Source organism: Pleurodeles waltl, chromosome 3_2 (genome assembly GCF_031143425.1).
Source record: "Pleurodeles waltl isolate 20211129_DDA chromosome 3_2, aPleWal1.hap1.20221129, whole genome shotgun sequence".
Lineage (NCBI taxonomy): Eukaryota > Metazoa > Chordata > Amphibia > Caudata > Salamandridae > Pleurodeles > Pleurodeles waltl.
The window spans coordinates 79,069,062-79,089,336 of NC_090441.1; positions in this window are offsets into that span (position 1 = coordinate 79,069,062).

Here is a 20,275-nt window from a genome sequence, read left to right on the forward strand (position 1 = left end):
CCCATGCATGACTGTTCTATGTACTCTGCCCCCTTCCCTCATCCACCCAGCCCTCTCCACCCAGGCCTAGCCCATACAACGTGCTCCCTGTGTACTAACCTGTTGGTCTGGAGGACCGTAGAGTAGCGTGTACTGGGGGAGGACCCCATCCACAAGTTTCTCCAACTCCTGTGCAGTGAAGGCAGGGGCCCTTTCCCCAGACGCAGCAGCCATCGTCGCTTCCAGACCGAGGTCACAGCAGCACTAGCAGTGTAGGTCCTCTCCTGTCGAAGGTCAGGTATCTAGTGATTGAACAGATAGAAAATGGTGGTGACGTCCGCGGCGGTGCGCATCATCACCGCCAGCGCACCTGTTCATTGGCTCCTGGGACCCATAGGGTCCAATGTTAACCAATGCAGCATTGCGCCGCGCTCTACGACCGCCTACCGCGACAGTGTGCAACGCCAGCGCAGTTACCCCACAATTCCATTGTCCCATTTTAGAGGTCAGGCAGCCGCCATTTCAGGGTCCCACATGGCTTAATTTACTACTGTGTCACACATACCGAGGCCTACACTCAAAACCTTTCCCGGATGGGTTAATTGTCTGGTGTAGTCTTGTGTATGACTGTGGGTACATACCTGGAGGAATGCTGACAGTTTTTTCGCTGTTGTCCTTCTCAGGCACCGTCAGTTGGGACATATTGGAAGATGGCGGAATCCGCCGGTGTACCGACCGCTGGTGGACCTGTTGACAATGGAAGAGCGACATGTCATCGTGACCTACCGGTTTGACCGTGCCACAATCCGGGAACTATGTACCCAGTTGGAGTCTGACCTGATGTCACCAATCCGCCATCCGACTGGAATACCCCCTGATGTGCAGGTGCTGTCAGTGCTCCATTTCTTAGCAAGTGGGTCTTTTCAGACAACAGTGGCCATGGCATCAGGGATGTCCCAGCCTATGTTTTCCAACGTCTTGTCCAGAGTGTTGGCTGCCCTGCTGAAACACGTAAGGAGATACATCATTTTCCCTGAGGTGGCGGATTTGCCTACAGTGAAAGGTGACTTCTATGCCCTTGGACATATCTCCAACGTCATAGGTGCCCTTGATGGGACCCATGTAGCTCTGCCCCCCCCCGCAGGAATGAACAGGTGTACAGGAACCGGAAGAGTTATCATTCGATGAATGTCCAGATGGTCTGTTTGGCAGACCAGTACATCTCGCAGGTAAATGCAATGTTCCCTGGCTCAGTGCATGACGCCTACATCCTGCGGAATAGCAGCATCCCTGATATGATGGGTGAACTCCAGAGGCACCGTGTATGGCTATTGGGGGACTCTGGTTACCCCAACCTGTCCTGGCTACTGACCCCAGTGAGGAATCCCAGGACCAGGGCAGAGGAACGCTACAATGAGGCCCATGGGCGGACTAGGAGGGTAATCGAGCGGAGCTTTGGCCTCCTGAAGGCCAGGTTCAGGTGCCTCCATATGACAGGTGGGTCCCTATTCTACTCACCGAAGAAGGTGTGCGACATCATCATCGCCTGCTCCATGCTCCATAACTTGGCATTGCGACGCCAGGTGCCTTTTCTGCAGGAGGATGATCCAGATGACGGTGTTGTTACAGCGGGGGAGCCTGGGGAGCCTGTGGACAGTGATGAGGATGAAGCTGATGAAGATGAAAACGACAACAGGGAGTCAGTCATACAGCAATATTTTCAATGAGACACAGGTGAGTACAATTTCATGTTTCACATTATATTACATCTCACACGTCTACCTCTATCCTGTACCTACATTTCACTCCCTATTTGTTAACTGAGTCGTCCCCTTCCATTTCAGTTTCACTAATGTGTTGACCTACGTGTCAACAGCTTGCACCCTTGAAAGGCTTGTGATGTGTGACATAGGTATGTTGACCTTCCAATGGCTAACCTTTTTTAACACTGTAATTGACAATACAAAGTTCACAATCATTGACTGACTCCAATATTATTGAGGTTTCAAGGGTGTTTATTGAAGTGCATAAAAATGTAGGGGGGTTGTGAAATGGGGAGAGGCCATGGTGGAATAATGTCCATGGCAGAGTCCAGTCTATTAGTCTCACAGGTACATTGCACATCTGGCCATTGGAAGTGGAGCTGGGGCAGTTCCAATCTGGTCAGGGTAACAAAGTGGGACAGTGGGGGGACAATCAAGGTAGTCTTATTTCCTGGCGGGGGTCTTGCCATCTTGCTGTGTCCTGTTCCTGGATCTCAGGGCCCGCTTGCGTGGTGGTTGTCCGTCTGCAGGGGTTGGGGTGCTGGTGTGGTGGTCCTGTGGCCGGGCCTCCTGTCCACTAGCGCCAGCGGAGGTGGTGGGCAGTTCGTCGTCCTGGCTAGTGTCAGGGGCCCCTTGGAGTGCCACGGTGTCCCTCAAAGTCTTTTGAATGTCCGTCAGCACCCCTATGATGGTGCCCAGGGCGGAGCCGATGGTCCTGAGCTCCTCCCTGAACCCCAAATACTGCTCCTCCTGCAGGCGCAGGGTCTCCTGCAACTTGTCCAGGACCGTTGCAATCGTCTCCTGGGAGTGGTGGTATGCTCCCATGATGGAGGATAGGGCCTCGTGGAGAGTGGGTTCCCTTGGCCTGTCCTCCCTCCGTCGCACATCAGCCCTCCCAGTTCCTCTGTGTTCCTGAGCCTCCATCCTCTGGACCGTGTGCCCACTACCACTGCCCCCAGGTCCCTGTTGTTGTTGGGGTGGTGGGTTAGCCTGGGTGCCCTGTAGTGGTGGACACACCGTTGATTGACCTGTCCTGGGTAGGGAGGTATGGGTCGGCTGGGTGGGTGCTGTGCTGGTGTTCCCAGAGGGTGGCAGTTCTGAGTTGGGCTGTGGCTGGGCAAGGGGAACCGACTGTCCTGAGGCCCACGATGGTCCGGGCTGGTCATCAAGATCTAGTAGGGCAGAGCTGCTGTCGTCACTGTAGGCCTCTTCTGGGGGTGGAGTGGTGTTGTCTGGACCCTCTGGTGACGGTCCTTCGGGTTCCTGCAGGGGTATGAGAACATGATTATTGCATGTGTGTGTTTCATGGTGTGCTATGGATGGGTGTGCGTGAACCCCAGTGCAGGCATTCCTGTGTGGGGGGCTTGTGTGGTGATGGTTGGGGGGTGTTGTGGGTCTGTGCAGTGGGCATGCTTTAGTGATGGGTGTCCATGCTTAGTTGTGTCATGCAGGTCTTGGGATGGGTGGTTGGTGTTATGGGTAGATTAGTGAGGAGTTAGGGTGATAGGGGAGGGTGTGAGGGTTGGGGTGTGTGATAGCATGCAGGTAGGGTGGGGGATATGATAGTGAAGATTAGACTTACCAGTGTCCGTTCCTCCGACGACTCCTCAGAGGCCCTCAGGATGCAAGATGACAAGACTTGCTCCTCCCATGTTGTTAGTTGTGGGGGGGGAGGTGGGGGTCCGCCGCCAGTCCGCTGTACCGCGATGTGGGTCCTGGATACCGTTGAACGCACCTTCCCCCGTAGGTCGTTCCACCTCTTCCTGATGTCCTCCCTATTTCTTGGGTGCTGTCCCACAGCGTTGAACCTGTCGACTATTCTTTGCCATAGCTCCATCTTCCTGGCTATGGATGTGTACTGTAACTGTGCGCCAAATAGCTGTGGCTCTACCCTGATGATTTCCTCCACCATGACCCTGAGCTCCTCCTCGGAGAAGCGGGGGTGTCTTTGGCGTGACATGGGGTGGTGTGTGTGATGTGTGGGGTGGTGTATGTGTTGATGAGTGTGATGGGTGTAGTGGTATGTGGTGTTTTGTGCGTGGATGTTGTGTGGGTGATGGTGTAGTGTGCCTCTGTGTGATGGTGTTATCTATTCTGTGCTGTCTCTCTCTGGCCTTCGTCTCTAATTTGTGGTCGTAGGGGTTTGTGGGTGATGTGAGTGTGTGTTTTATATTGTATTGGATGTGTGGGAGTGGTGTTTGTATGTGTATCAGGTGTGTGTATTTTGAATTGTCCTATGTGGCGGTGTTTTGGAGAGGTGTGTGTATTTTGAGCGCGGCGGTGTGTACCGCCAATGGAATACCGCAGTTGAAAGACCGCCGCGTGGATTCGTGGGTCGTAATAGCATGGGTGTGTTTCTGTTGGCGTGGAGGTGGAGGATTTGTTTCCGCATATTTATCGCTGACCTTTGGTGTGGCGGACTTGTGTGGGTGTCTGAATTTCGGCGGATTCCGTGATGTGTGTCATAATAGCTGTGGCGGTCTCCCGCCGCGGCGGTGGTGTATTGGCAGTCTTCGGCACGGCGGTAAGCGCCTTTTACCGCCAATGTTGTAATGACCCCCCATGTGTTCATGGTTTGGGCGTACCTTGTTGTTCCAGGCTGCCCTGGGATGGGAGTTCTGGGTATCAGTTATAGTTGTAATCAAGTTCAAGGAAGATGCATGAAACGCGCTAGCACAAGAATAGATTTGGCCCAGCAACGGGGGATAGCAATCCTTCCTGTTACCCTCTTCATAATCATGGTTAAATGGCAGAATTTAAAGAAGTGACTTGGAATGTTCGTGGTCTGGGTACTACTCGTAAGAGACATCCAATACAACAGTATATAAGATGTCATGGGGCGCAGATAGTGCTATTGCAAGAGACACATATAGCTGGGGGTGAGGATGCCAGATTGTAGCGCGGATAGCGTGGACAATTCTACCAAATCACGTATTTTGTGTTTGAGCGCCGAGCCATGGTTTGGGTTTGTGCAGGTGTTCCGTTCCAATCTAATGGCACAGAAATAGATCTAGATGGTCGATATCTTTTTGTAGAAGGATCCCTGGACGGCAGACCTGTGCTACTAGGTGGTGGGTGTCTATGCTCCTAACATCAATCAAATTGCGTTCTTTGCATGTTTACCAGCTGTATGGTTAAATGGGGGCATCTGCCATGGATTGTAGGTGGGGACTTTAATGGTGTATTTAACATAGATCAGGATTGCTCATATCCCCCACTACCAGCTTCACCTGTAGTGTCAATGGCCACTCAATTCTCCCAGTGGCTGCAGCAATGGGTGTTGCAGGGCTGCTGGCATGTACTACATCCCAAAACTAGAGCATTCTTACACTATTCTATACCACATGACCTGCATGTCAGGGTGGACTATATACTGTGCCAGTCCCCCCATACAGTTATTGGTTATTGCAGCAGAACATCTTTGTAAAACCTTCCCCGATCATTATCCCTTAGTGATACGTTTCCAATGGCAACAACTGCGACCACCGGTCCCTACATGGAAGTTGCAACCTGTAGCACTGGAGGACCAGGGGTTTCTGGAACCCACACGAGAAGCCCTAAAGCATTACCTGACTGACAACTGGGGCACGGCAACCACACACATGATTGATTGGGAGGCACTGAAGGTAGTGATACAGGGGTACTGTATTCGTACAACAGTGGGGGTTCGAGCAACGATGGACAGGAGATTTACGTGCTTAGAAACTGAACTTGGGGAGCTAGAACTACAGTCACAGGATTCTCCAGAGGGAAAGCGCCAATTACTTACTGCCACAGAGACGCATGCCCGCCTAATAGAGCAACTCCGTTGTCTTGACTTCAAAATGTATCAGACGAGGATGCATGTAGAGGAGAACAAATTGGGGCACCTGCTGGCCTGGTTTTTGCATAGCTCACCCCCCACACTACCGATCACCACCCAAGTAGACATTCATGATGCTTTTACTACGTACTAACAAGACCTGTATAACCCCCCGTCATTCTATAGAACAGAGAAGATACAGGCCTTCATACAGAAAGTGACCCTGCCAGCAATACACCCCTCCGGTGTAGAAGCCCTAAATGCGTGAGGAGGTATGGGCGTCAGCTACAGGAAAGACCCTGGGGATGGATGGGTACCCTATTGAGTTTTATAAAAGATAATAATAGATGTTTACCAGACGGCATTGCAGGAAGGTAGACTCTCTCTGTCCCTGCGAGAATCCTTGCTAATATCTTTTCCCAAACCAGGGAAAAACCTGCAAGAACTAGCTTCCTACCATCCTCTTTCAATGCTTCCTTCAGATTATAATGTACTGGGCAAATTTATAGCTTCTAGTTTACTAGTTCAGATGTCCCGGCTAATACATACAGACCAGAACTGATTTGTACCGGGCAGATCCACAACACTTAATATACACAGGCTGTATAGACTTATGGAATGGGCTCTAGCACAATGGCCATATGCTGCGTGTCTAGTTCTAGACCTCGAAAAAGCATGCAATACACTGGACTGGAACTATGGCCCTCATTATGACATTGGCGGTAAATCCCACTTACCGCCATGCTGACTGCCACCAACATACCGCCGCCGCTGTGGATATCCGTTCACCATATTATGACACACACCAATCCGTTACTATTCAGCCACACACACAAATCTGCCAGACCAAAGGTCAGTGATAAACTGGCGGTATCAAAACCCACACCGTTAGGCCAACAGAACTACGCCCACAACATTATGACCCATGAATCACCACGGAGAACATTCAGTGGCGGTAAACCATTGGCGATACATACAGCGTGCTCAAAATACACACACACTAACAAAACAGCACCACATTGGACAATTCAAACTACACACACCTGACACCCATACACACACCACACCCACACCACTATAAAGCACACACCCACATTACCCACAACCCATTACGACTAGAAATAATTGCCAGCAGAGAGAGACAGCAAGAGCACTCACACAACCAGAGCCACATACCACCATCACCTATAAACCACCCACGCACCTTACATCACACACCCCAAAACATCATCCTACACACCCTCACACACACCACTCACACTACACTCATGACACCACAACAACACCCCAGATTCTCTGAGGAGGAGCTAGGGGTCATGGTGGAGGAAATCATTCGGGTAGAACTACAGCTATTTGGATCACAGGTGCAGCAGATATCCATTGCTAGGAAGATGGATCTATGTCGGAGAATCGTGGACAGGCTCAACGCCGTGGGACAGCACCCCAGAACAAGGGATGACATCAGGAAGAGGCGGAACGACCTACGGGGGAAGGTGTGTTCCATTGCAGCAAGACACCAGCTCGCAGTACAGAGGACTGGCAGTGGACCCCCGCCTCCTCCCCCACAACTAACAACATGGGAGGAGCAAGTCTTGGCAATACTGCATCCTGGGGGCCTGGCAGAAGTAGGAGAGGAGGACTGGACTCAGGTAAGTTAACTCTCTATTACTATCACCCCCTACCTGCATGCCATCACATACCCCCCCCCTTACCCTCACTCCACCACCTCCCACACACCCCACCATCACATCCCACTCATCCCAATGCCAAGCCCTGCATGCCATACCTATGCATGGGCACCACTCACAGACCTGCATGAACACCTATCACTACAGCATGCATACTAGAGACAATCAGATAGCCCACCAAATAACAACTTACACAAGGCAAAGCTGCCAGGGCAATTACTACCATAGAGGGCAACCCACCCATGCACAATATGTCACACAGAGAAACAATAACACTGCATTTACATCCCCACAGGTACCCCAGCCAATGTTACCGGAGAAGAGGTGCCAGCAACATACAGTCCCCCCACAGAAGAGGCCAACAGTGATAGCAGCAGCTCTGCTCGCCTGGATCTGGATGACCAACCTGGCCCATTAGGGTCCTCCGGACAGTCGGTTACGCAGGCACAGTCTCACACCACCACAGCGCCTCCCCCCTCAGGAAACACCACCACAGCACCCACCCAGCGGGCCCATTCCTCTGTCCCCAGGACAAGTCAATCAGCAGTGTGTCCACCACTACAGTGACCTCAGGGCACCCCACAAACCCAGTATGATCAGGGACCTGTGGTCAGTGGCAGTGGGCACACGGTTCAGGGGACAGAGGCACAGGACAACAGGAAAGCTGGGAGGACTGCTGTGCGCCAGGGGATCAGGGAGGACTTGAAGTCCATTAACACCACCCTAGTCTCCATTGCAGGGGTGCTGGCAGACATGGCCAACAGTATGAGGGAGGCAGTGGCACACCAGTGGGTCCCTGCCACTAGCCAGACCACTGAACAGCCCTCCACCTCCGCTGCCTCTAGTGGACAGGAGGCCTCGCCACAGGACCATCAGGCCACCAGCACCTCTCCCCCTGCAGAAGGAGAACCACCCTGCAAACATTCCCTGCAATCCAGGCAGAAGCCAGAGACAGTTGCCAAGACGCCGGCCAGGAAAAAAGACTCTCCTGATCGTCACCCTTATGTCCCACTCTGTCAACCTGTCCACCTTGAACTGCCATTGCTCCCCTTCCTATGCCCCCTTGGACAATGCACCTGTGCTACAAATAGACTGGACTCTAACCTGGACTTTCCTCCATCGTCACCCCAGCCCATTGCACTTCCCCCTTTCCGTCAGAGCACTGCAATAAACACACTTAGAAAAAATACAAGTATGGAGTATGTCAAATGATTTCAAAATGTATTCGTTTAACAAGGTTCTTAAATTGCAATTCAACTGTACAGTAATGTTTACATAGTAAAGGTCTGTAGTTGCCTGCAGTGAACACACCAGCAATAGTGGGGCACCAACATCTGCAAAAAGAGATACCAATGGGTACAGTGAGTGGCCCTAGAAGTAGGAATCCCAAATGATGTTGGGATATGTCCCATTGCATAGAAGTCAGCCTTCACTGTGGCCAAATCCTCCACCTGGGGGAAAACAATGTAGCTGCACATGTGTTTAATTAGAGCAGGCAACACTCTGGTCAGCACTATTGAGAACATTGGCTGTGACATTTCTGCTGCCAAGCCCACTGTCACTTGGAAAGAACCAGTTGCCAAAAATGGAGCACAGATATCACTTGCACAAGAGGGGGTATCCCAATGGGATGACTGATAGCTGATATCAGGTCAGGCTCCAATTGGGCACACAGCTTTGTGATTGTGGCCCTGTCCAGTCTATAGGTGAGGATAATGTGCATGTCCTCCATTGTTGCCAAGTCCACCAGGGGTCTGTACATGGGGGATGTCTCCATTTCCTATTCATCCGCAGCAGTTGCAATCTATGGGGTAAAATATTGAGCAGCTGGTCATTATCTGTACATTGTAACCACTTTAGTTCAATGCATATTGTGACATTATTTTGGTGAAATGTGTCCAGATTGTGAAATTGTGAACTGTGACGCAGTTAGGATCCATGGCCTCCGCCCGCCAGGCTTTTGATGTCATTGGTACCGTCCCGGAAAATGTGGCGGATTGGACTGTCTTAATACAGTGGGCGGAACATTGTCTTCCACCTGACTGTAGGCCGTTACCGCCGTGGTGCCTGTTGCTTCCACCCTTCCGCCCTGGCGGTCAGTGTGTAAAAGTGGCTGTCTGTCTGAGCTGTTTCCACCATGGTAATAATTTGGAAGTATTTACCGCCAGCCTGTCGGTAGTATTACCACCACTTTATCACCAACTTCCAGGGTTGTAAGGAGGGCCTAAATGTTTTCCACCATAACTGCCTTCGGCATAACTGGCCGCCTGGATAATCTTATACGAATTTTATATTTGGATCCTATAGCCTGAGTAAAGATAGGACAGTGCATCTCCCCTTCCTTCCCTATCTCCACTACTCTTTGCCTTGGCTATGGCGCTCCGTCAGCATGGTGCGGATTGGGGGATCCCATGATGTGCTGATTTATATCCGTGATATAAGGAATGGTATAAGTGCCATAACTAAGATAATATCTGACTTCAGGGCAGTGTCAGGTCTGGGGGTAAATTGGGCCAAGTCCCGCCTATTTCCTTTACACCCACGCTGTCATTCACAGCACCTCCAAGTGGAAACTCGAGAAATCCATTGGGAGCCCGCTACCTTTCGCTTTTTAGGTATAAACATTTACCACGCCACGCAAGACCTGCTAGATGGTAACCTCACAAGAGCTATTACAACTATACACTCTCAGATGACCTTCTGGAGCACTCTGCCACTTACCGTGCAAGGCAGGATTGCATCATCTAAAATGGTTGTACTTCTGCGTCTTTTTTTATTATTTTCATAATCTCCCTCCAATTATCCCCAGGAAGGTCTTCCGTATGCTACATGTTGTATTGGGTACCTTTCTGTGCAGACGTCGGGTGGCGCTACCAAAACTGCAACTTCCTATTGAGAGAGGAGGTTTGGGAGCCCCCAATTTTGAATACTATTACTTGGCAGTGCCAACTACAGTGGCCGGCCTGGTGGTTAGTTAGAATTGGGACAGCAGACCAGTAGAGCTGCACAACGCTTGGTCCAGGAAACCTTTCTCCCGTCCGCCTCACAACCTCCACACTGTAATACACTACTAGCAGTGGCCCACGCTAACAACAAGCACAGTATCAGAATTATGCCCCAACTCCTGATGTGTTCCCCTGAAATCAGGCTAGTGGCCTTTAAGCCATTTCAGACAATGCTGGCCAATGCGGGACTACAACAATTTGAAGCAGTAGGGATCAACACAGTGAGAGCTTTAATCTATGATAAGGTGCTTGAGTCCTTTGACCACTTACACACTGAGGGGGGAATCCCAGGGGGACACTTCATAGCACACACTAGGCTTATTGTCATACTAACTGAACAGTGGCAAATAACAGACTTGGAACCGGATCCTCATCTGTTAGTACTTGCCCTACACTTCATGGACAGTGGGAGGAGCTTAATCACTTGGTTCACCCGGGCAATAGCACACACGATCCAAGACCCCCTACAAGTGTTCCGTGGAAGGTGGGAACAAGATGTGGGCAGGAAAATTCGAGATAAACAATGGGACAGAGTATGGATTTACCACAAAAAAGTGTCGGGAAATGCAAAGTTTAGATACATGCAGTACAAAATACTGCACAGGGCCTACCTTACACCAGATACACTGAATAAAATGTTAGGATCCTCATCAGAATGCCCCCGTTGTATTGATCCAGTTGCCAATGTGATACATATGTTCTGGTCTTGTCCAGAATCAGGTAGTTTTTGGCAACAAATAACAGACTCTTACAGAATTGGCTCAGAGTACAGACATACATACGGCAGAAGGTGCCCTATAGGGACTTTTTTGCCCCCCAAGCGAGGGGCTGTAACTAGCCTCTTTATCGACCTTGCGCAAATTATAGGCAGGCGAGCCATCGCTATGAGCTGGAAGTCGCCCATGCTCCTGTCATTTTCCCAACAGAGTGCTGCATTTTTTAAACCGGGTAAAGCTGAAGCGGTCGCATTTAGGAGAGAGGAAGCCAGAGGATTGCGTAAGGTCCAAATCGCAAGTGGCTGGGACAAGTATATGCAGGAGTTGCATAACTATCGAGAACGAATGCAGCCCTAATGGGTTCATCATAGCAGCTAAGCTAAGCGATATATAGCCTACCTTAACAAAGATCCTGGACCCCGGCGTCCACATACCAGAATCACATGCCAATTCTCCATAGTAGAAAATATGGGTGGTAGCTAGTCCACCATTACAGGTTGTCAGAGGTGAGATGTCAGACACTAGGATGTCATACATACACCAATAAATAAATAATGAATGAGTAGACCAATTTACTCCACCTTCAATTAAGGGATGCAGTGTGCTTGTTTGTAATCCTATCCCCATTTATCGATGAGAAACTTAAAGTTTGTTTGATATTCACGTTAAGTTTGTGTAGAATTTGAAATGATTGAACCAGTAGCTCCTGTCTCTCCACTGAAGCATTTATATAATGTTGCCTCCTGGACAAAGTAATATCGGTTGAATGACGTGTACAGCAATAATATATTCGGCTTGTAAGTATAACTTGAAAAAATTGGTTAAAAAAAGACGGAATTAAGCCAAGTGTCTGTTATATACTATTTCTGATACTTCGAGACTTGTGAGCCAGCGCTGTATATGTTGTTACCACTCTTGATTTGGGAGAGGTCTCTCTTGTTCGATTCAGAGCAGGCACTGTGGGGAGGCTGTTGTGCTTTTAGGGCAAAAGTAGCTTGTTTGGTGATTCTACCATACCATTCCCAAACGATAATCGGGGGGAGCAGTAGTTATTGCATTTTATGTTTTTTTGTAGATTCTTTTCCCCTCCGTTTAGAACTTTACTTAAGCCGCTCTTGAAAAAGCTGGGGCACCGTAAGTGTGGAGATGCGCTGTTTCATTTACAAATGCTCTGTGACTAGGGGATATGTTTGAGAGTCATCTCTTTCCTCTGTGCGGCTGTTAGATGAAAAAATTCTATGGGAGGGTAGGTTGGAGTGACAAAGGTTTTGTGACGGAAAATATGCACTTTTAATTTTGTTTTATATTTTTAATGATTAAATACTATCTTTTTTCTTTTAATAGGCACCCTCCATTAAGCTGGCGGTCGGTCTTAATTTTATTTGGCAGCTACACAAGTTAGATGGGAGAGGCTATTAGAGCTGTGCAGTCACAACCTGTGTTACATTTTATAATTACAGAGTTTGTAGTTTGCAACTCTTGATTTTGTTTATGGTTCGACCGTAATGGTCTGCTGATGGATTGTGTTGTGTATGATGTGGAATGTTTTGAACCTTGAGTGTATATGGCTGACAGACTATCCTAATGGAGTGTTCAGGGGAAAGAGAGATGTGATATGAAGTTTAGGAGTATTGAGATTGTGGGCCATATTTATACTTTTTGACGCAAAACTGCGCTAACGCAGTTTTGCGTCAAAAGAATTTGCGCCAGCTAACGCCATTCTGAAGCACCATGCGGGCGCCGTATTTATTCAATGACGTTAGCCGGCGTTAGCCGCCGGCGCTGCCTGGTGTGCGTGGAAAAAAACTACGTACACCAGGCAGCGCCGGCGTAGGGGGAAAATGGAGTATGGGCGTCCTAAAATGGTGCGAGTCAGGCTGAGGCAAAAAAATCGCCTCAACCCATTTTGCGCCATTTTTTTACGACGCCCAACCCCCATTGACATCACTCCTGTCTTAGCAAAGACAGGAGTCATGCCCCCTTGCCCAATGGCCATGCCCAGGGGACTTATGTCCCCTGGGCATGGCCATTGGGCATAGTGGCATGTAGGGGGGCACAAATCAGGCCCCCCTATGCCACAAAAAAAAAAAAATAATAATACTTACCTGAACTTACCTTAATGTCCCTGGGGTGGATCCCTCCATCCTTGGGTGTCCTCCTGGGGTGGGCAAGGGTGGCAGGGGGTGTCCCTGGGGGCAGGGGAGGGCACCTCTGGGCTCATTCTGAGCCCACAGGTCCCTTAACGCCTGCCCTGACCCAGGCGTTAAAATCCGGCGCTAATGCAGGTTTTTTAGACCCGCCCACTCCCGGGCGTCATTTTTGCCTGGGAGTATAAATACGACGCATATGCATCGGAGTCTTTTTTTAAGATGGGAACGCCTACCTTGCATATCATTAACGCAAGGAAGGTGTTCACGCAAAAAAATTACACTAACTCCATGAACTTTGGCGCTAGACGCGTCTAACGCCAAAGTATAAATATGGAGTTAGTTTTGCGTAGAATTTGCGTCGAAAAAAACGACGCAAATTCGGCACAAACGGAGTATAAATATGCCCCTGTGTCCACAAAACTTTGCTTGTTCTATGCAGTTCCTGTTTTTTTCCTCATATGTATTTGCGCTCATTCTGTTGCACTTTATTGGGATTTGTGTCCTTTTTTGATTTTGGGGGCTGCCTGTCTTTTTATATACATTAGTGTATATGATATTAGATGGAAAATGCTGCATTTATTAATACCACAGTTTTATATTTTGTATTATACTTGTATTTATAGTTTTATGATTTTTATCTAAAATCGAGTAAAGTTCATAAAGTAAAGTAAAGACTGCGGCAATCATGCCGAGTTTTTAACTAAGATAATCCCTAGGTTCCTGGCATGGGTGATTGGGGTTGGTGGTGGTCCGAGCTTTCTTGGCCACCAGGTGTAGTCCTACTGTGAGGTGCTCTTCCGGAAGATCAACATTTCAGTCATGTGAGTGGGTGATTTCAGTCATGCAGGCATTGAACTTGATTGGGCATCTTGTCTGTGAGGGAGAGAATGAGTTGTAGGTCGTCGGTGTAGGGAGGACATTGATATACTGAGAGAGGATGGTGCTGGCGAAAGGGATCATGTATGTGTTAAATAGGGTCAGGCTCATGGAGAATCCTTGTGGAAGTCCATAGATGAGAATCCGCGCATCTGAGGTGTACAGTGCCAGACTGACTGACACAGTCCTTCCAGCTAGAAAGGGACAGATCCAACGGACTGCATGTCCTTGGATTCTGATGTTGTGTAAGTGTTGGATGAGGGTGGGGACGGTGACTGTCAGAGGCTGCAGAGAGGTCCAGGAGGAGGAGGGATGCTGGTGTCTCCTCTTCTAGAGTCATACAGATTTATCCGTGTCAGGGATGAGGGCAGCTTCTGTGCTTGTTGGTGGGAGTTCGGCTATTAATTATTTTCTAGAGGACATTGCAGTTTTGGTTGGCAACTGTTGAAATGGTGAGGCACGGAAAAGTTAAATTGTTTTTTAAAGGATGGATATGCTTAAATTCATTTTGTAGAGGTGATCAGAACACACTATTTATAAGCAGATTCTATGTATTTAGGATGTGCCCTGCTCAGCACTGCAATACAAAGTTAATTTTGCAAAGATGTGCATGTTGGGTAATAGCATCCCAGCCAATCCAAGCACTGCTATCATGCAACTTTTAATACCAAACAGCATAACAGCAGTGCCAGGATTGGCTGGGTCAGACAACACTCTGTTGGAGACCGATGCAACTGTGCCTGTGCTCTTCCAGTTCCCACGTAGAGTTGATTATGAAAGAGTGAACTGCTCATATCAGGCTGGCCACAGCAAAACACTGGCCAATCTGATATGCACAATTCAGTTAACACAGCCTCTCATTCAGCCCTTGCTAGGAGAGAGAGCTCTGTAACCCAATCCCTACCATAAAGGAACCAAGTGAATGGCTGTAAGGAGTCTGTCTGAGGTGTAATGGCTCACATGCTCCTATGGATAAGCCGTCTCCAAGAAATTGGCCAAGAATGGTAGCAGGGTGATCGGTCTGTAGTTTGCAAGTGGTGAAGGGTCCACAGACGGTTTCTTCAGCAAAGGGGTGGGGGGTGGTGGAGCTGCTCGTTTCCAAGTATCTGCGAAGGTCATAGAAGAGGTGGAGGCATTCATAATGGGTATGAGTCCTCTGTAGTAGGCATTGTATTGGCAGGGGTCCAGTGGGGTCCCTGAGTGGAAGAACTTCATGGTTACAGTGGTTTCTTCTGGGGTGATGACAGGCCTCATAGTTAGCATTGGTTCTTTGAATAGGATAGGAGGTTTTTAGTGAGGTCTGTCAGGCCTGGTTGCGGGCTGAAGTTGCTGTAAATGGTGGTGCTTTTGTTGTTGAAGAATTGAGGGGAATTGTTGCAGAGGTCCTGCGAGGGAGAGACTGAGTGGATAAAGCTGATGGTGAGGTGAAATCTTTCACAATGGTGAAAATTTGCTTCTTTTGGTGCTGACATTGATGTTGTTTCCCCGAGAGACATGTTTGGTGATCCAGATTATTTGATGATAGTATCTCAGGGTGGATTTGAACGTGCTCCTGTCTGCATTGTCCTGGCTCATTCTGCATTTGCGCTCTATTGGCTCATTCTCTATTTGATTTATGTGTGCCTGTAGATAGTACAGTTCATGAAGGGCTCTGGATTCCATTTTGAGAGACCCAGTCCTGCATGGTGATACATGGAGAGGAGGTAGATAAATCCCCCAGACAGATCTGTTTATTGCTGCATTCCTGTAAGCTGGGTGGGGCACACACTGGAGAGGGGAGAGAGGCTTATTCAGTATTAGATCTTTCATAGATTCACATGCTTGAATCATTCCCTATCTTCAAAGCGGGAGTCCCAGGGTACCATAGCAAAGCAGCATGTAAAACTATCAAAGGCTATCATGGCACTAGGCCATCAGTTTAATAGCCGAGCTATGTCCTTGTTAAAAAAACAGAAGACCAAACTCAACCATGACCAATCAGGTGTAAGCACCCTCTAGAACCCTCCAGAGAGAGGCAAAATCCCTCAGATTTTCAAGCACGACAGGGAGTAAGTTCCCTTTCTATAAGAGGAGCCTCTCCGGGGAGGAGGGTGGGTCGCATGTGAATCTATGAAAGATACCAATACTTGCTGACAGCAGTTACAGGTAAGTAACTTGTTTTCTTATCCAGAATTAGATCATTCACAAGCTCGAATCAGAATAGTAATATTATAGACAATTTAACTATATATATATATATATATATATATATATATTTATTTATATATATATATGTGTGTGTGTTTATGTGCACATATATAGCTATAGATCTCAAACGTTCATATTTATCATAATATAATGGAAAAACATTTATAAGACAATAAAATAGGACTATACAGTAATCTGGAAAGCTTAAAAATCTATTATGAATAGAACTCCCATATTGAAAGAGGCTCACATTATTGAATAGATGGCGTAACACTGCTTCTCCCACTGCTGAGTCACTGCGCTGTGCTGGTTTGAGGAAGTAGTGCACTGCACTGGGCCCAGGAGAGTGCGATAGCCAGAGATCTTGAGTTTGGGCTGCTGCCCTCTGATCTGGCTTCTTCTTTGGGAGGACCTACTGTCTCAGCAACAGAGGAGGGTCTTGCACCAGTATCCTCACAACCTACTTAAACATGCATGGAGATTGAGTGGCACAGCTGAGCTCTGTCCAATTACCACCCATGGTGGGGGATGTCTTCCTCACAGATAGCCATCCTTGAGAAAAAACATTTATGTTGGATATTGAAAGAAGATAGTGGCCTAGTGGCCTCTTGCCTCTTGAGGCAATGCAGACCAAGCTTTCTGATATGTTTATGTTGTTGCTAGCCATGCAAGGCCCTGCAGTGGGCACAGTAAAAAAGTCAAACATTACATGTCGGCCATTTCAGCTTTTTGTGTTATCTAGGTCAAATTTCTCTTTTCAAATCATGTGTGGTGATGAGTTTCCTGAAAGGCCTAACTCCTGCGCTTCTTGTGAAAGACTGTGTCACTCTAATACAGGACCTCAGTTTGGTCCTCACGTCCCTAATGTACATACAATTTGAGCCTGTGCATAGTTACTCCTTCCTTCTTCTGAAAATCAAAACAGCCTTTATCATTGTGATCACCTCTGCACGCCACATGAGTTAACTGCAAGCACTGTTGGTGCAACCTCCCTACATCACTTTCTCTCCAGGTAAACTGGACTCAGGCTGCCTTCTTGTCAAAAGTGGTACTGGCATTTCATGTTGGGCAATCAATCCCTCTACCGGCCTTTTTGAATCACCTGCACCATGGAAAGAGGAGTTGAGACTTCATCATATTGACTCTAAAAGAACCATGTGGGTTTAGGTTGATGGCATGAGGTTCCGCTGCATAGATGACCAGCACTTGTGTGCTTTGCAGGGACCATAAACTGTAAAACAGTTAAAAAGAAGGCACTCTTGAGGTGGCTCATCATGTGCATAATGATATGCCACAGTCCCATTCCACCAGGACCAAGCTTGCAATAACTGTGCTGGCAAGTGGAGTGTTGATCCTTACAATCTGCCTAGATGCAACGTGGATATTGAGGAATATGCTCCCCAAGCATTACCGCCTTGACAGCTAGAGAGGGTAATTTGCCCGCTAGATCCTGTACACACTTTTGGTGTGAATCCCCTCCTGAGGCCCTCCACCTTATGGGATATAGTGCTCTGGTATCTATTTTGAAAGTGTGGAATCTGTATTCAGAAGTATCCATCAGAAGATATTGACCTCCAGTAACACACTTTCTGGTGAATAACTGCAAATTCCTTACCCCCATCCACCTGCCCGGTCTGTGGAGTGTGCATCTGTACATCATAGAAAGGTTATAAGTTAGCTATTAGGACACTGCCAATGACACTCTGTTTATGCTGCTCTGTGTCTGAGGTCGCAGAAGAGAATTTAATGAAGTAACTGACATCATTGAGCAGGGGTGGAGTGTATATGCCGCTCTGATTTTTCACTTTTGGGGCAGTGTGAGGACACCCAAGTTTGCCAGTATTGAATCTTTCATAGATTTACATATATGGATCTCCCTCGCGATCATAGTGGGACCCCCACGGTATTTAAAATAAGCAGTACTAAAAAGTACAATAAATGACCATGGGAAAAGCAAGTGACATTGTTAACCAGTTCACATTGTTTTAATAGACCCTAACTTCAGACAATCAGAGGCTGGACCCAGGACCACTTCTTCCCTGAAGAGCCACCATACCTCAGATTTCAAGCTCAAGTGTGAATATATATATATATATATATTGATATATCCATGAGGTATAAGAGTGTTGGGCCTAAACGGAGAGGTGGATGGGTCGCATGTGACTCCTACTCCGAAGTCCCGGTGCTGGTCATCTTGGGAAGTCTCTGATTCCTAATCTAAAGTCACCTGAAGGTTCCCGGGCGCCTTCCTCCGCGGAAATTCCAGTGTCACTTATGGCGCAGTTTTCCCTGGTGACGCCGCCAGATCAGGAGACTGAAGTGGTCATGCTGACTTCAGGAACTACTCAACCTCCTCAACAGGAGCAGGAGTATCCTACTTGCCCAGCTCCTGGGACAGACCCGACAAACTTCTTAAATGCTATGTAAAACATTTTTAACAAGGCAATGATTCCCTCTGGTGTGCCGGCTGGCCCCACGGGTCCGCTGTCCTTCTACTTTGGAGGATTTCCAGCGCTGTATAGGCAGGCTGGGTTCCTACCCTTTATGCTGACAGCCCAGTACCCCTGGCCTTTGATGGCGCAGAGGAAGGTGACTCCTTCACCAACTGACTATTGGCAGGAATCATCAGCACCAGCGGTGCCTGTACTGACATCGGAGAGGTCACAACCAACACTGCATCACTCAACTGCAGCTCCAATGGATTCTTCATTTAGGTTACCGGTATCCCTAGCACAGCAACCAATGCCAGTATATTCTCTTTCGATGCCGTTGCTGGAGTTGAGGTTGAGGTCTCGTATTGAGGTTTTCAGGCTTCTACAAGAGCAACAATATTCAGACTCACATCAGGATCTTGAACTTGAAGAGGGGGAAATTCCTATGCCATCCCAGGAATTCAAAGGTATACATGTGGAAAGTGGATTAGATATTTTCCCAGAGTGGGAGTTATTATCTCCAGGGGGCATGTCTCTGCCTGAGGTTACATCTTACCATGAGGGTAAAAAAAAAAAAAATAGGTAGCTGAAATTTTTAACTTGCCTCTTCCGACAACGGAGTTGAAATCATAATTTACTAACGGAAGTCCTTCAATCTTCAATGTCCACTTCGGAGCCTTTACTACCATTCAATGAGGCCCTGACTGAGCCAGTGTTGGAGGTGTGGCAGAAGCCTGTGTCTTCTCCTGCAGTGTCGAGATCTATTGCCAGGAGATATAAAACGGCTCCAGGAGATCCTGGGTTTTTAAATCAACATCCGACACCAGAGAGCTTGGTGGTCCAGGTTTTTGTTCTTCTAGATCATCCCCTTGCTCCACTCCAACAACTCCTGAGTGTAGGGAATCAAAAAGAATGGAACAGTTGTTGAAGAAGATTTTTTCTTCTTGTAGCATGGCCTTAAAATCGGTGAATGCCACATGTCTTGCCAGGGACATGATTCCCAAGTTACAGCAAGATGTTCTAGCCATTTTACTGGACCTTTAAATGACAGTCAAGCTGCAGCACAGCAGGTGATACAAGAAGGCCTTGATACAGAGGATTCAGTGGTCAGGGCCATGGGAACTTTAACTGCTACTAGGCAACCCGCCTGGTTGAGGTGCTCAGGGTTTTCCCCGGATGTCCAGTCCACCCTTATGGGGTTGCCCTTTGACTGATCCAGACTTTTTGTGACCAAAGCAGATTCAGCCTTAGAAAGATTTAGAGAAAGTAAGGTAACAGTGAAATTGTTGGGCTTTCAATCCGTCTCAACGAGTTACAGACCACTACATAGGTTCTGGGGCTTTGGCCGGAGCTCCTCCTTTCGAAGGAGGCAGTATTTACAGCAACAGCAACAGCAACAGCAACGGCAGTCAGCAAATCCCCTCTACAGATCTTATACAGGACGTGGCAGAGGTAAACAATGAGGTGCAGCCCAACCTTCTTCCTCCTTTTCTTCTAGCTCCTCTGCTAATCTTTCAGGGAAGCAGCCCTAGTTCTGCCATCTTAAGCAAGCCCGTTTTACCTGTGACAGGGAGGTTGATTAATATTTACAAGAATAGAAGTCCATAACAACGGACAGTTTGGTATTGAACATTGTGGAAATGGATATGCCCTTTCCTTCCAAGAGTTTCCCCCTCC